General features: G+C 41.8%; 1 long non-coding RNA gene across 1 annotated transcript in view; it reads right to left on the bottom strand.

Annotated features, from left to right (window-relative positions):
• Nucleotides 1-13192: 13192 nt before the first annotated feature.
• The window catches only part of LOC143442162 (uncharacterized), a 115114-nt gene continuing 113373 nt past the window's right edge, over nucleotides 13193-14933 (bottom strand). Inside the window, exon 4 of the long non-coding RNA XR_013110180.1 lies at nucleotides 13193-13253. This is a non-coding gene — a long non-coding RNA (uncharacterized LOC143442162). The remainder of the gene's footprint in view (nucleotides 13254-14933) is intronic.

The raw sequence follows: 14933 nt of genomic DNA, 5'->3' as shown, positions 1-14933 counted from the left end.
CAGTCACGCTTCTCTGTTCAGTGTTAAGCACCAGGAAGGCTCCCTTTGTCTACTTCACTCTAATGTCTCGGATGCCAAATCAGCTTCATCTTGAATTCCATCTTGTGAGATCTGGGTAGCTTTCTGCCGCCACGTCTTCCTGTCCATATTCTCCAGAATAAAGAAAGTGAACTATAAGTAGCTGTGTAGATGGCATGGGGTGCCCAGAGCTCACTCAGACCCTCATTATACCGTTTCTGTGCCTCAGTTTCTTCCATATTTGTTAAGCCCAAGAGAGAGAGAGATCCAATTTTATCCAACAATATGTTACTTTTTTTCAACTCCATTTCTTAATGTGCCTCTTTAACTTAAAACATTCTATCCTTTTTTACTAAATAATTATTAACTAACAATTAGGCATCTGATTCCTTTTTATGTAATTTTTCTTTACTCTTGAGGATTCCATACATTTACAAATGCAATGTGATCACGCCCTTTTCAATAACACCATATCACCCCAATTTCCACCTCCAACTTCCTCATAGCACCCCAATTTCCTCCTCCACCTCCCCCATATCACCCCCAACTTCTCCTCCAACTCCCCATATCACCCCACCTCCCCCCTCCACCTCCCTCCTTTGTCTTCATTTTTTAATAAGTGCAGTATCATTGCTCATGAGTGCAGGGTATGGAGCCATTCACTGGACCATGGACAACCAGTGGCCACACCCTGAAAAAGGAATGATTTCTCCCTTCCCCAAAAGTGCCCCAGTAAGGAGTGGGGCCTAGAGAGTAAACCCCATATTTAGGTATCTATTTCTTATCACCTATAACCCAGATCAAATTATTCAATTATTTTGAATCTCAACTTTCTAATTAACTACTAAAACACAGACACAATGTATCAGAATGCATAGAATACTGAGACTAAGAGACAATTATGGAGGTAGAAATCTACTGAACCCCCAGAACTCACTCTGGATATTAGTAATGCTAGCTAAAGCTTTCTTTATTTCTCAGAAATCAAAATATGAACCAAACTCTGATGTATGTGCTAGTTTACAGGACAGCTCCTAGAAGCTTCCACAGGTGCAATGGTGCTTGACCCAGGAAAGATTAGGGACAAGAAAGGAGACACCAGTAAACAGGACACTGTGGCCATCTAGGAACATCTGGGAACCTGGGAACCCCCATTGTACACTTGCTCTTGTTACTGTAAACACAGCAGAGGGGTTGAGGGGAGGTGGGGTCTCCATCAATAGTAGCTGTCCTGCTGTCTTCTCCCTTTTATATCATCTACCCACTAAGTAAAGACTTTACTTAGTGACCACTGTATAATGTAGGTCAGAAGACATGTCTGGGATGCATGCATGTCAGAGTTCTCAAACGCAACGGAAAGGGGAGACTGAAAATGATTACAATTTGGACGTGGGGCAGGAACAGCAACCAAAAGAACCGTGTGATTGAGATAGATAGATAGATACATACATACATACATACATATATACATGTGTGTATAGATATACATGTATGTATATGCATATAGATGTCTATCTATATATGTATACATTTATCTGTATGTATATCTATAATAGGATATATTATCTGCTTGCAATGGATCAAGGAGTCTCAACTATGTCTGGGACCTCATATGATTCCTGCATCTTACAGTAACTCTGAGAGGTTGGCATCAGTTTTATATAAAACCTGTTTTATATATAGTTTATTTCTCAAAACTACACATCTTTTAACTGATATAAGCAGAACTTAATGTTGGGCTGTTGCTTCATGAGGCCTCTGGTCTTATCCAACAGATCACAGATAATGGCAAGGAAGCAAAAACAGATGAAATAAATAGAAAATGCATCCATAATAAAAATTTAAACATATTAAATATTAAAAATAATTCTTTAAATGAGAAAGATTAGATTAAATAATGAAGACTCCTGCTAAGAATACATGAGGAATAAGCTTGTTTTAGTTTCTTTCTGTTGCTGTGATAAAAAGACATGAGAAACAGCTTAGGGGAGAGAAGCTTACTGTAACTCCAGTGCCATGTTATCGCTGCAGAGAAGCCAATCAAAGCAGACACTGAAACCAGCTGATCACACTGTAGCCATAGTCAACAACTGAGAGAAACGAACCAGGTATGCCTGTGTGTGCTCAGCTCAATTACTCCAGTCAGAGTTCACGACCCCCTGTGTGAGTGTCAGTGCTGCCCACTCCAAGGCTGTTTTTTTTCTATAGCAGTTGAGGTAACCCCAAACAATACCTCCCAATGGGCACAGGCCAACCTGTCTAGACAGTCCCCCACTGAGACACTCTCCTCAGCCAATTTTAAATTGTGCAAAGCTGACAATCACAGAGCTTGTTAACAGTAAGAACTGTGGTTAGGAAATGAAGTGTCCCCTCCAACTGCTACAGTGTCCCTAATGCAGAATGTTTAGAGTTGAGGACCCTGAAAGGTGATCAGCTCTTGAGGACGCTGAAGTTAGTGGGGCTACCCATTGACAGCTCTGTCATTTGGGGACATTGTCAAAAGGTGGGGGAACATTAGGCAGGAAGGCCTACCTGAAGGAAGTAGGTCACTGGGGGGAAGTGTTTCTCGGCTATGCCTTGACCCTGGCCCTCTTATCTTCTCCCTGCTTCCTGTTGACACGGAGAGAAGCACCCAGTGTTCACACTCTGACATTCAGCCTCGCCTCAGGCATAGCAATGAAGTCAGGTGACCACAGACTGAAACCAAGAGCCAACACGCCTTTTTCTTCTTTTTAAACTCTTGAAGGTATTTGTTACATTGACAAAGAAAAAATAAAAAAATAAAAAAATAGAAGACTATCCCACACAGTGGAAATCAGGATATCAGCACAACTTGACATCTGTCATGTATGAAAGGAAATGACACCGGCAATCTGCAAGCTTTGGTCATTTGGTTTTCAAAGAGGGATGGGTAGGGAAGTGTTGTGGTAAATCTCCAACCCAAATATGACCAGTCAAAGAAAACACAACTCAATAATTATGAATATAAGCTGCGTGCCTAGGTTGGGCAGATTCACCACTTCACTACTCTATTCCCCAGCTATGAGACCCTTATAACTTGTAGGTGTTCCAAGTCATGCATTTGTCCTTCCACCTTCTGCTCCTCCGTCATCTTCTCTGTTGTCTTCCTCCTCCATTGTCTTCCTCCTCTGTCGTCCTCTCTCTCTTCCCACCAACCTTTATTCTCTCCACCTCCCCTTCTCTGTCCAATCACATGGCTCCAGCCTTTATTTTACAAATTAAGGTGGGCAGAAGGTTTCAATAGAAGTCACCTGTGTACTGACTTGCTCCTCCTCTTGCAGGCCCCTCCCTGGAAAGTGGAATTAGCATCAAACTACAAGGCCAGGGCTATCTACAACAGGGAAGAGGGAGGGGAGAGGGAGAGGGTGCTTCAGGCTGAATCTGGACACGCAGAGACAGAAGGAGATAAAGATGAAGGTGGCCAAAAAGGACATACTTTCTCCACCTTCAGGCGCTGAGCTTTTGCCATGTTTACTGAGCGACTTCTACCTTCTCCAGTCAGCTCTGGTGAGGAAGCCAGAACACAGATGGGTGTTTTTTGAGCTGGAGCATGGAGACTCTGTGCTCTCAGCTGGCAGAGAGAAAAGGAGACCCGAAGCAGCAGAAGCCCTGTGTGACACTGTTCAGAAGGTCAGGGCATCTGGTGTGGAAGTCACATGTCCCTAAGAACTAAATGGATTATTAGAACAAACATAGACTATGAATGCAAAAATGCATGACTTGCATTATTTATCTTTTGAAACAGGGGCTTGTGTAAGCCAGGCTGGATGACAGATGTAATCAGGGATGACGCTAAATGCTTGTTTCTCCATTTCTACCCCCTAGATTTCTGGGCTCATAGGTATGTATCATTATGCCTGGTTTATGTGGTGCCGAGATTTAGACCTGGGATTTTGGTAAATGCTAGGCAAACATTCTACCAACCAAGCCATATCCTCACGGATACATATTTTAAACATAGTATGGAAAAAAACTCAATAATTTCTATACTGGTTACATTTGTAATGATACTTAAATAGAATACATTATTAATTCACTGAAATAAATTCACTAGTTTCTAGGCATTTGTTTGCTTGTTTGAAAACACTCTCAACATGAAGAATTGGAGATTACACATGTCATTCTCTGTCAGATGACCAGTATTGTTGCATCACTAACCTATCTAACAAGTCACCCAGAAGTCTACAGTATCCAACACAAATATGTTACAATATGTTCCTTTCAAAATCCAGCAATAATGGTCACTAATAAAATAACTTTTTTTCCCCTAAAAAGTCAATATACAGTTAATGTCTGCTGAAGGATGGAGAAGCAGTTTTCTTTAAGGGTGTGGCCTGTGGAATGTCCACTGTGCTTCAGGATGGCCTCACACCCATGAGCATCTAGACAACACAAATTGGACTTGGAGGTTTTTTTTTGTTTTTTTGTTTTTTTGTTTTTTTGTTTTTTTTTTTAAATGGACTAAAAATTGGAAGGGAAAGAAAGTGATTCTGAGAAGAGTTGGGGGGAGTCAGGGTGAATATGATCTAAATGTGTGAATGAAATTCTCAAAGAATTGATAAGCCGGGCGGTGGTGGCGCACGCCTTTAATCCCAGCACTTGGGAGGCAGAGGCAGGTGGATTTCTGAGTTCGAGGCTAGCCTGGTCTACAGAGTGAGTTCCAGGACAGCCAGGGCTACACAGAGAAACCCTGTCTCGAAAAAAATCAAAAAAAAAAAAAAAAAAAAAAAAGAATTGATAAAATGTTATGTTTTAAAGCAAATGCAGTACCCCTACTTAATATAAATGAGAAATAGGAAGTAATTCATAGTTAAGGATGCACACATTGGCACACCAAAGCTCAGGCATGAGTGATAGGCAGTGAAGACACCAGCTATGACATCCTCCTATAGCCAGAATCTCCCTACGAAAGGTGCCTAGTCCCTTTGTCCCAGACCACTCTGCTGCTGTGGTCTGTGGGTCAGGGTCTAGCAAGAGAGAGAGTGGGCGAAGAAGGGGAAGAGACGCAAAGAATGGAGACAAACCAGATTGTGTGACCAAGGTCTCATTTACTGTCTCCTTACTGTCTCTCTCTTATTGCCTCCTCTCTTATTGTGTCCCCCCTCTTGCAAGGAAATCCTGGGTATTTATAAGCACAAGCAGGGGAACACAGCTGAAGACTCTACACGTGCACCATGCAGCTGGTGGTCACTAAACAACAAAACAAGATATGTGGGATAAATAAGATGTTTGTCAGAGTGTGCCCAGCTGTTGTAGGCTGCTGAAAAACAAGTCTCTTATCAGGGTATATGGCTCGGGATGGCTGCAAAGTTGATAGCTGCTTTCTGCTAAAAGTCAGCTCCCAACAATCCCTCACATTTTAAATGTGAGACAGACTGTGACTTGCTTCTAAGAAACAGAATGTGAAGGAGTGCTGGCCTCAGTGACCTTTAAGAGTACGTAGGAGACACTATAGCCTCTGTCCCTCAACTAGCCACAGGTAATGTTTACCTGACAACACATGAATCCTCTGGAAGAGCCCACAAGAAGGAGGCTAATGTCCATATTCCCAACACTTGGGACTCTGGGCTACAGAACATAGGCAACATGGTGAGTTTCAGGCTAACCTGGGCTATCGCATTGTAGAAACTTGAGGGGATGGAGTAAAAAACAAGGTTAAAACAATGTCAAGGGGCCTCAGCCTACCTTCACCGTATGTCTTCAGTAATGAAAAGTCTCTGTCTTAGTAGGTAAGGTGCAGACTCTGGAGTTAGGTAAGCTGTTTGGGTTACGAACAAAACCAAACAGTAGCTCTCAGAGCAGCTTCTACACACTTGAGTCAGTAGTTTTAGTCCCTTCAGTAACCCACTGCTTTAGAAGAAACCTTGTGTGTCTCTGTGTGTTGTATGTGTGTGTCTGTGTGTATTGTATGTGTGTGTCTGTGTGTGTTGTAGGTGTATGTATGTGTGTGTGCCTGTGTGCCTATGTGCGTGTTGTATGAGTGTATCTGCATGTGTGTTGTGTCTGTACGTGTCTGTGTATATGTCTGTGTGTGTATATGTGCCTGTGTGTTGTGTCTGTGTCTGTGTATGTCTGTGTTTGTGTGTATGTAAGTGTGTTTGTATGTAAGTGTGTGTGCCTATCTGCATGTGTGTTGTTTATGTGTGTCTGTATATGGTCTGTGTGTGTATATGTGTGTATATGTGTCTCTGTGTGTGCCTGTGTGTGTTGTATGTGTTTGCGTGTGCTTGTGTGTGTACATATGTGTGTATGTGAATTTGTGCTTGTTGTATATGTGTGTCTGCATGTGTGTGCCTGTGTGCTTATTGTATGTGTGTGTTGTATGTGGGGGAGTGTATAGGGGGCTGGAGGTCAACCTCAGTTATGATTTCATGTGCTGTTCATCTTGGGTTTGTTGTTGTTGTTTTGTTTTTTGTTTTGTTTTGTTAAGACAGGGTCTCTTTCACCTGGAACTCACCAATTCTGTGAGGTTGACTGCCCAGTGAGCTTTACAGACCCATCATTCCCAGCTTCCCCAGAGCGGGCATCTCAGGTGTGCACTGCCACGCCCACCACACCCAGTTTTTTAAGTGGCTCCTGGGGACGGATGGATGCTTACAGGACAAGATTCGAATAAATGGAGACATCTTGTCAGCTCCTAGAAATAACTTTAAAGGAACACTTTACCCGAATCTGATGCTTACTTATATAGTGTATGTGTGTGAGGGAGAGAGAGAGACAGAGAGACAGAGAGACAGAGACAGAGAAGAGAGGAGGAGGAGAAAGGAAGAGAAATTATACACTTTGTTGCGATAGCTCAGAGAGGACAGGTGAAGCCTTATTTGGGCAAATGATGTCATCACTCATCTCAAGGAAACATAAGCCCTGACGGCCCCGGAGAGTGTGGGCTTCTGTCTAACCCCCTCTTCCTTTCCGATGTTTTCCAAAGCATGAGCCCTATTGTGCTCTTAGTTGGAGTGGAGAAGCAGCCATCACAAAGTCCTCTGTCAAGGAGGAAAAATGATCAGACCCGGACTGCTCCACACTGACGCTTAAAAATTAACCGCAGGTCTGTGAGTGGCAGCTAAGGCCGTCCTTAGGCACTGGCTGGCTGGGGAGGTTGGTTCTCACATCATTAGTGTGTACCCCTCAAAGGTACATCCTAACTGTTTTAACATGTGAGGAACAGGCCTGCCAGATTGTGCTTATGGCTTTTTAACACAAGCAATTTACAAACGCAATGGAGCAGATAATAGGACACATGAAGCTGGATCTGAAGCTCTGCTTTCATGACATAGCTGCTATAGAAACGCGTGGGGAAGCAGCCGGGGAAGCGGCCGTCTCCAGGTGCCTGGGTGAGAAGATGTTTATTAGCTCACAGGTGGCCTCTTACACCCAGGGCTGAATTTAGGATCCCCACCCTCGGGTACAAGCCAGTCCCTCTTATGCTAACCACACCAGGAAATCTGGAAAGCACAGATGTGCACAGGAAAACCCAACAAAAAGTTAAAATCATCTGGTGCTAAAGACCAGCTCAAATTGTCAGTCAGAAACCAAACATGTCCTTTTAACTGAAGACTTCTGAAACAGAAGTGTGGGCGAGTGACTTAGTTTGTAAATGTATCTGGACTCATAAAGAAAGCATAAGGACATTTAACACTGGCCTCTCAGTCATCCTGTTAGTGCACAACACATTTTTCTTTAATAAAAATGTGGTACAACCATCCTCAAAATAATGAAAATGAATTTTTAAAAATCTACTTAATTGAAGAAATTATTTTACTTTTGGTAAAACAATGTTTCTTGCCTATAACTTAACAGGTAGGTCCATTTTGGTTTCAAAGTAAACAAAAAGCAAGCCATGGCCCCTGAGCCAGTCTGTCTAACAGGGAACATTTCAGGATAGCTATGCCTAAGACAGAACCACAGGATGCCTCGTGGTGACAAGTGCTGAGGAGAGGTGTGCGGCAGAAGGCCCCCTTGTGCTTTGTAGGTGGGAATGTAAATTACCTCAATTATCATGGAAAATAGATTGTTCAAAACACTGAAATTAAAATGACCAGCAATGCCCCTTCTGGGGACACATCTGAGAACAAATAAAGAGATGTTTGCATTCCCACATTGACTGCAGTGTTAGTCACAATATCCATGTCTCAGAGACATTCTAAGCATCTGTCACATGAATGGCTAAGGAGAGTGAGCACAGAAGCACACTATATACATGTAAAACATGTTAAATACACAGAACATCATTAAAAGAGGGAACTCCTACTGTTTGTGACATCAGGGGTGAATTCAGAGGTCTTGTGCTAAGTGACACTGCCCAGGCACAAAATGGCAACCATTTATCAGTTGATCTCACTAATGTGAACTCTGACAAGAATGATGTTCACATGCAGAAAGCTGAACACTGGGAAGAAACCGAGGAGTGGGTGGGGCAAGTGGGAAGACATAGATCAGGAGATAAATTTTAAATAAAACAGGAGATGACAGCAACAGCTGGCCCAGGAAGGACACATCATTCATAATCCCCTTCAGGTATGAGGTTTATCTGAATGAGAAAGCTTCAAGGCCTGAGGTGGGTGGGAGAGAACACTGGAGAGAAACAGTGGTGGGGGAGTTAAAGGTGATGGAACCTTAGAAGGGAGGAGAAGGAGAGGCTTTCCCTTCAAAGCCTCAAGAGGACCTTTATCATGATTGAGAGAGGGAGAGAGAGGAGAGGGAGAAGGGGAGAGAGTGCCCTTATGCAAAGGGAAGTGAGGGAGAGTGCCATCTCTGGGTATGGAGCAGAGGGACCTCTTTGGACAACAACCTTCATCTCTGGACCAAATCCCTGAGCCACCTCCAGGGAGAGCCTCGAATCAATTTCCTAGAACAAGAAGAGTCTGACTTGTTACAAACTTTCAGGGGTAGAGGGAATGGGTAAGGACTTAGTTCAGCATTGCAGGCATGACAGGAGCTCGGAGGAGCCAGGAACAAATCAGAGCTGTTAAGTCACAGCGCAGACTCAGGTACAGCATGGGGTGTGCACTGCATACTTGAACTTTCTCCAAGAGCACATCATAAGTGCTTTCACCCCCTCACAAAAGGTAATTATGTCAAGAGATGAATATTAATCAGATTAATTATGGTAATAATTATACAGATATGTTAATAGCAAAATGCTTGTTAGGGCTGGAGATAGAGCTGGGTTGGAAGAATGCTTCTGGTTATGTGTGGAGCCCTGGGTTCAATCTTTTACCTTAAAAACCTATATGTTGTACACCTCAAATACCTACAATATTACATTAATAAATCAAAAATGAAATGAATAAAATTTGAAGTGTTAATAATACTTATTTGAATAGAAACAGTCCCTTGCTTTTCTATACAGACAGAATGGAAAAGTCCATCCTAGAACTATCTTTGTTTTTGAAAACAGTACATGAGTGAGTGACCTTACTTAGGGATAGGAAATTTTCTCCCTATGATGGAAAAAGTGTAAGTCCCAGAATTAAGCTGTACGGTCCCGCCAGCCTAAGAATCAGGAAAACTTTCTGGAATGCTGGGAGGTTGTAGTTCTTCGAAAATAACAAGGATTCATGGGAAAATATGGTGGCCTATTGGTTTGTCTTTGTAAACTCCTGCAACATATGCCTGGGGCCATTCAGCTGGGTAATCTCAAAGAATGGTCAGGACTAAAGTCCGTTTCTTGTTCAGAATTTAATATTTATAATAAAGTTTGCTTTAAATTTGGCCCAAAATTGTGGAATTGTTTGTTTGTTTGTTTGTTTGTTTTCTGGTGAATCTCAAGATTAACAAAACACTAACTTGTTCTAATCGCTATAAGGGATATAAGGGATAATCCTTCAAACTCTCTAAGTTTCACTGTAAACATAGATCACACACCTACTCACCTAGGTCTCCTGGTCAAAACAACACAAATACCCCAAGACAGCTCCACCAAGAGACAATACTAAGCAAGGCTCCCAGGTGCGTTTCCCAGGCTGTCTGGCTCTTCGCTGTTTACCTCCAGGCACGCTGACTTAATGTGCTTGTGTTTTGCTCATAATCTGAAGAGGTGGAAATCTGAAGAAAAGCTTGGCTTCCAACTGGGGTTTCTCAGACAGAAATTCCCAACAGGAAATTAACCATGGGTGCCCAGCTCAGACCCTTCCTTCACCCCATCTCAGAAGCTTTTCATTATTTTTGGGTTTCTCACAGTAGGACAACAGGCTTCTGGGCTTCCCTGAAGGGACACCCCTATCTTCTCAGCTAATAAGGGTAATTACTCCTGGAAAACGTCAAAAACAAAAACAGACTTTGGGCTCCAAGTTGAAGTACTTCTTAAGTACTGGACTAACCCGTTCAACTGGAAAAACAAACTGAAAATTTGTTGAATGTTAAATTTGTGGTATTTTTCTATGTATAATGTTAGCCCAAGGTTTACAAAGACCAAGCTACAAAACAAGAATTCCTATTCCTTTTTTCTAGTTACTGCAATGATTGGACAGCAACTGCAACTCCATCCCCTCCAGTGAAGAAGAGAGCTATTATCATAATATGTCATGTGATCACTCAAGCAGATTGGATGCCTTCTACCCGGATGCCTCTCCATCCACTCCAGCAGAGAGACTTTCTGTCAGCAGAATGCTAAGTGCCTATCTCATGTGAAAGTATTACCCTTGCTGGCCACATCCACACAAAGCATGAAGATCAGGGTCTTCCCCGCTATATATTTTATTTCTGAGAAATAGAAATGTCTCTTACATGGTATGATGGTTTGAATGAGAAATGCTCCTGGTAGGATTGGATATTTTAAACATTTGGACCCCAAGACGACCGTGCTATTTGGGGAGGTTTAGCTGGTGCATCATTGTAAGAAGTCCGTTCTGGTGGAAGGGCTTTGAGAGTTTAAAACCCCAGGCCCCTTCCTGTTTTCTCTCTGCTTCGGCTCCTGCTGAGAGGTGAGCTTCCTGCCGCCATGCCTCGGCTTCCACAGGGGACTGACTCCCTTATCCTCCGGAACCATAAGCCGCAATAAACTCTGCTCCTGTGAGTTGCCTGGAGTGTGATGCTTTATTACAGCACCAGAAGGTAACCAATAAACATACTGACGCTCGTGAAAAGATTACGGATAAAAAATAATCCATGAGGACCAAGATCTAACCACTGTGGCCGGCACCACTGTGCTTGGGACATCACCACCACAGTCAACACGGTTGCTCAAGGGACTCATTCTTTCTCGAGTGTTAAGGCCATTCTTAACACTTCCAGTCACCCTGGCCAATTGTATTCCTTCAGTCTTCTTCCAGCCCAGTATTAAATAGAGCAGGGTTTAAATTTATGTTTTGAAATCAAACCAACAAAGCCAGCTATAGTTGAGGCATAAAGTAAGTAGGTGGGTATTTCGTGAATTTCTTGAGTCTTTTGATACTGGCAGTCGCGTCAGAATTAATTTGCAAGAAATACTGAATTAATTTAATGTTGAACATTGACTTTGATTGAAGAACATTTATTCTCCAACTTTTTATGCTAGTTAAACTATTTACAAATTGAATGTGGAGATCTTGACCAAAATGGTGGCATTCTTATCTTGCTTCAGAAGGAACTATGGTTCAGGGCTCTTCTGCTGAGCCTGCCAGGGACATAGGTAGCTTTGAAGTTCCCCATAGTTGAGGAGACTCAACCTTCTGTAGAGTTTGGCCTAGCATGGAATGCTCCTCATAGCAGGAACCTTCTGGGGAGTTCTTGTGAACATTCAGTCTTTAATAACCAAAATTATGGGGTTTAATAGAGACAACACTGTAAATCACATTTAAAACATTGCAATTTAGAACAATTAAATAATTTCTGCATTATCTAGGGCTCTCACTAGCACTGCTGATGTGTGCAGACACTGCTGCTCATCCTCACAACTGGCCTTGGAAATCAGGAGTGTTTCTGTCCTTCTCAGTGAGGGAAGCAGTTAAACAGTTGTCTCTGCCCCACTGAACAGTGTAAGAATCTAGACCCTGCCCTGGCTTCAGATCTTCCCCCTCTTACACAACACATTTCAGTTCTATGACAAGAAGTAAAAATAGCCAAACAGGATAGGAAAGTGTGTCCTGAACTTAGGCAGGCTAAAATCCCACTTGTATATGAAAATACTTTATAGTATTCAACCCACAGGTTATGCTTAATCTGCAAAAATGCTTAGAAGTCCCAAAGTTAAAATGCTTAAGGACAAGAGAGATGTTTTGCAAGCCTTATAAAAGCATATTATTTGCTTTTGTGTTAATTCCTGTTAAACTTCTCTTCTCCCTACTTTCCTGTTCTGAATTTTGGATTCTCTGATTCTGAATAGTTTGTATGGTGATGTAGAGGTTAGCTTTCGGGAGATACTTTTTATTGCCATCTTTAGGGCACGTCTCTTACTAGAGGATAGAAATGAAGACCAAACTGTTTTATAGTGTTCTCTGTGCACAGTACAAGTCTCTTCATGTTAGTCACATGTCCATAATTATTGTTGCTAATATCTGATTTCCATGGTTCTTACCCTAATGGTGGCAAATCAAATTTTCTTAAGTCAATACCCAGAAGGCAGGATTTATACCTCTTGGTGGAACAGTCTAGTATACTGACAACAACTGTAAAACATTTTAAAGGAAAAATACATGATGTTTTTTGTTTTCTTTCTGTTGTTTTCTTTAAGATAACTTCATGTGCTTGTCTTCTTTATTTTTGCATTTTAGAAAAAAAATCGTGAACCTAACAACAGCAACAACAAAGAGTCTCTTTCTAGGAGAGCGGAGCCTAGGGTTCAATTAAACAATGAATTGCCCAGTGAAATTCATAATCACTGTTCCTTATCCTTGGCTGGTTATGAATAAACAAGTTTATAGATGGCCCAAACAAACCTAGTCCCTAGTTATTACAGCAGGCAACAGCATGGATACAATTAGCTCTTTAAGAAAATTAAAAAGTAGAAACTTCTTCCTTTTTTGTTGCTATCTTGCCTACTTAACCTGGGCTTGGGTTTGGTACTCTCGTTCTGTGTTTATCTTGACTGTATCTGCTAACAAATATGTCCAGAGAAGACAACGTCAATAACAAAGAAAGTCACTCCTGTTTGAAAATGAGATACTGGCTTTCTTAACCCACAAACAAATGGTAAATATCGTCTATACCTGGGTTACTCACCCAAGAGTCCTAACAGAACGTAGCCCAAAATAAACAGTAGGAAGATCATACAGCATAGAACGTCCGTACAACTCCTGAAGACAAAAAAGGAACGAAGAATAAAAGGCATCCCAAGTGACTTGTTCACTACACGGAAATGGAGGGAGAGAGAGAGGAACTATAAGCCTCTGGAGTCAGCGATTTGAAAGGCAGGACAGTGAGATTGGACAACCAAAAGACTTGAGGAGGGAGTCAGTGAACACGCAAGAGCTCTCTCAGAGCTCTGAGGATTTATTCTCTCTTGGTTCTTCTGTGAAATATTTTAGAGATTATCATCCAACATCAAGTAGAATTTTTTTTTTCTTTCACGGATGTGTGCACTGCATGTGTACAATTCTGTCTGCATATGTGAGGGAACGGTGCCATATTGGGAAACTTCCTTAATCCATTTCCATCTATTTGGTGAGGCAAGACCCTTATTCAAGTGCAGAGCCCTCTGGTTGAGTAGTGACTTGCAGGCTGCTCAGGATCCTGTCTCCACCGTGGAGGCTAAAATTACTGAGAGGTAACTACCCGTCAGCTTTTACACGGGTGCTGGGGAATTCCCAATTTTCTCAGCATCTGTGTATTCAATTGGCAAGTTCTTCTCGACTCTCTCTCTCTTTAATTTGGCTTTCAAACAAGGGTCCTCTTACACTACAAGCAAGTCAACTGCAGAGTGGTCTCCTTGAATGAGTCCTTCAGAAAAATGTAATTTAAATAGTTTGGTCATTTGATTTTCTTTCTCATGCTACCCCAACACATGATCTAAAACACTTAGTGTTTTCTCCATGCTTCCCACATGTGTCCTACCTGTGTGGTTATTATGGAAAAGAGGACAGAATGCCTTAACTTTCTCTGAGGAACAGGGTTATGGATATTCTAGCACTGATACAAGCTGCTGAAAATGTTTCCAAAACCGGATCGTTCCAGAATTGTGTGAATAAATACTGTCAGATTAGATTTTAGAAAGACTATGGTTCAGAGACTCGCTAAGTTGCTCAGTCAGGATTGCAAGCCAACCAACAGACCAGTAAGAACTCTCAAAGTTTTCTTTTTTCATTATTTTGACTTTTATTTCATGTGCACTGGTGTTTTACCTGTGTCTGTGCCCCATTTCTGTCCCTGGTGCCCATGAAGACCAGAAGAGGGCATTGGATCCCCTGGAACTGGAGTTATAAATGGCTGTGAGCTGTCATGTGGGTGCTGATGAGACTAGAACCTTGGTCCTCTGGAAGAACAGTCAGTGTTTTTAACCACTCTTCAGCCCTGATGTTCAAGGTTTTCAAAATAAAGTGTTTCCTATTTCTACTATGATATTGTTTCTGCCTTCTTTGGCTTAAAAGTTACATCATTAAAGTGAGCAACATTACTGGATCTTCATTTAAAACTTAATTATGACTCTATTATTAAGCAAAAAAAAAAAAAAAAAAAAAAAAGTTTAAGCCTGAAGCTGTGGTAAGGCCTGTGATCCTAGATCTCTAGAAGATGAAAGAGAAGAATTATAATCTTGAGGCAGTCTTGGCTGTAAAGGGGGATATTATTTGGAAAAACAAAAACAAAACAGCCAACTTGATAGGATTAAAAGTTGTAGAAGAGAATTTTCAAGACAAAATATTTTAGTTGAGAGGCATCTGTATATACTCATATTTTAACATAGGTGAGACATGTGTTTCTTTGGGTGCATTTGTGTTTATGTGTATGCTTGTATATTTGTATATTTGTGTCTCTCTGTG

Source organism: Arvicanthis niloticus, chromosome 4, assembly GCF_011762505.2.
Source record: "Arvicanthis niloticus isolate mArvNil1 chromosome 4, mArvNil1.pat.X, whole genome shotgun sequence".
NCBI classification, from domain to species: Eukaryota; Metazoa; Chordata; class Mammalia; order Rodentia; family Muridae; genus Arvicanthis; species Arvicanthis niloticus.
This window is presented reverse-complemented; position numbering and strand designations above follow the sequence as displayed.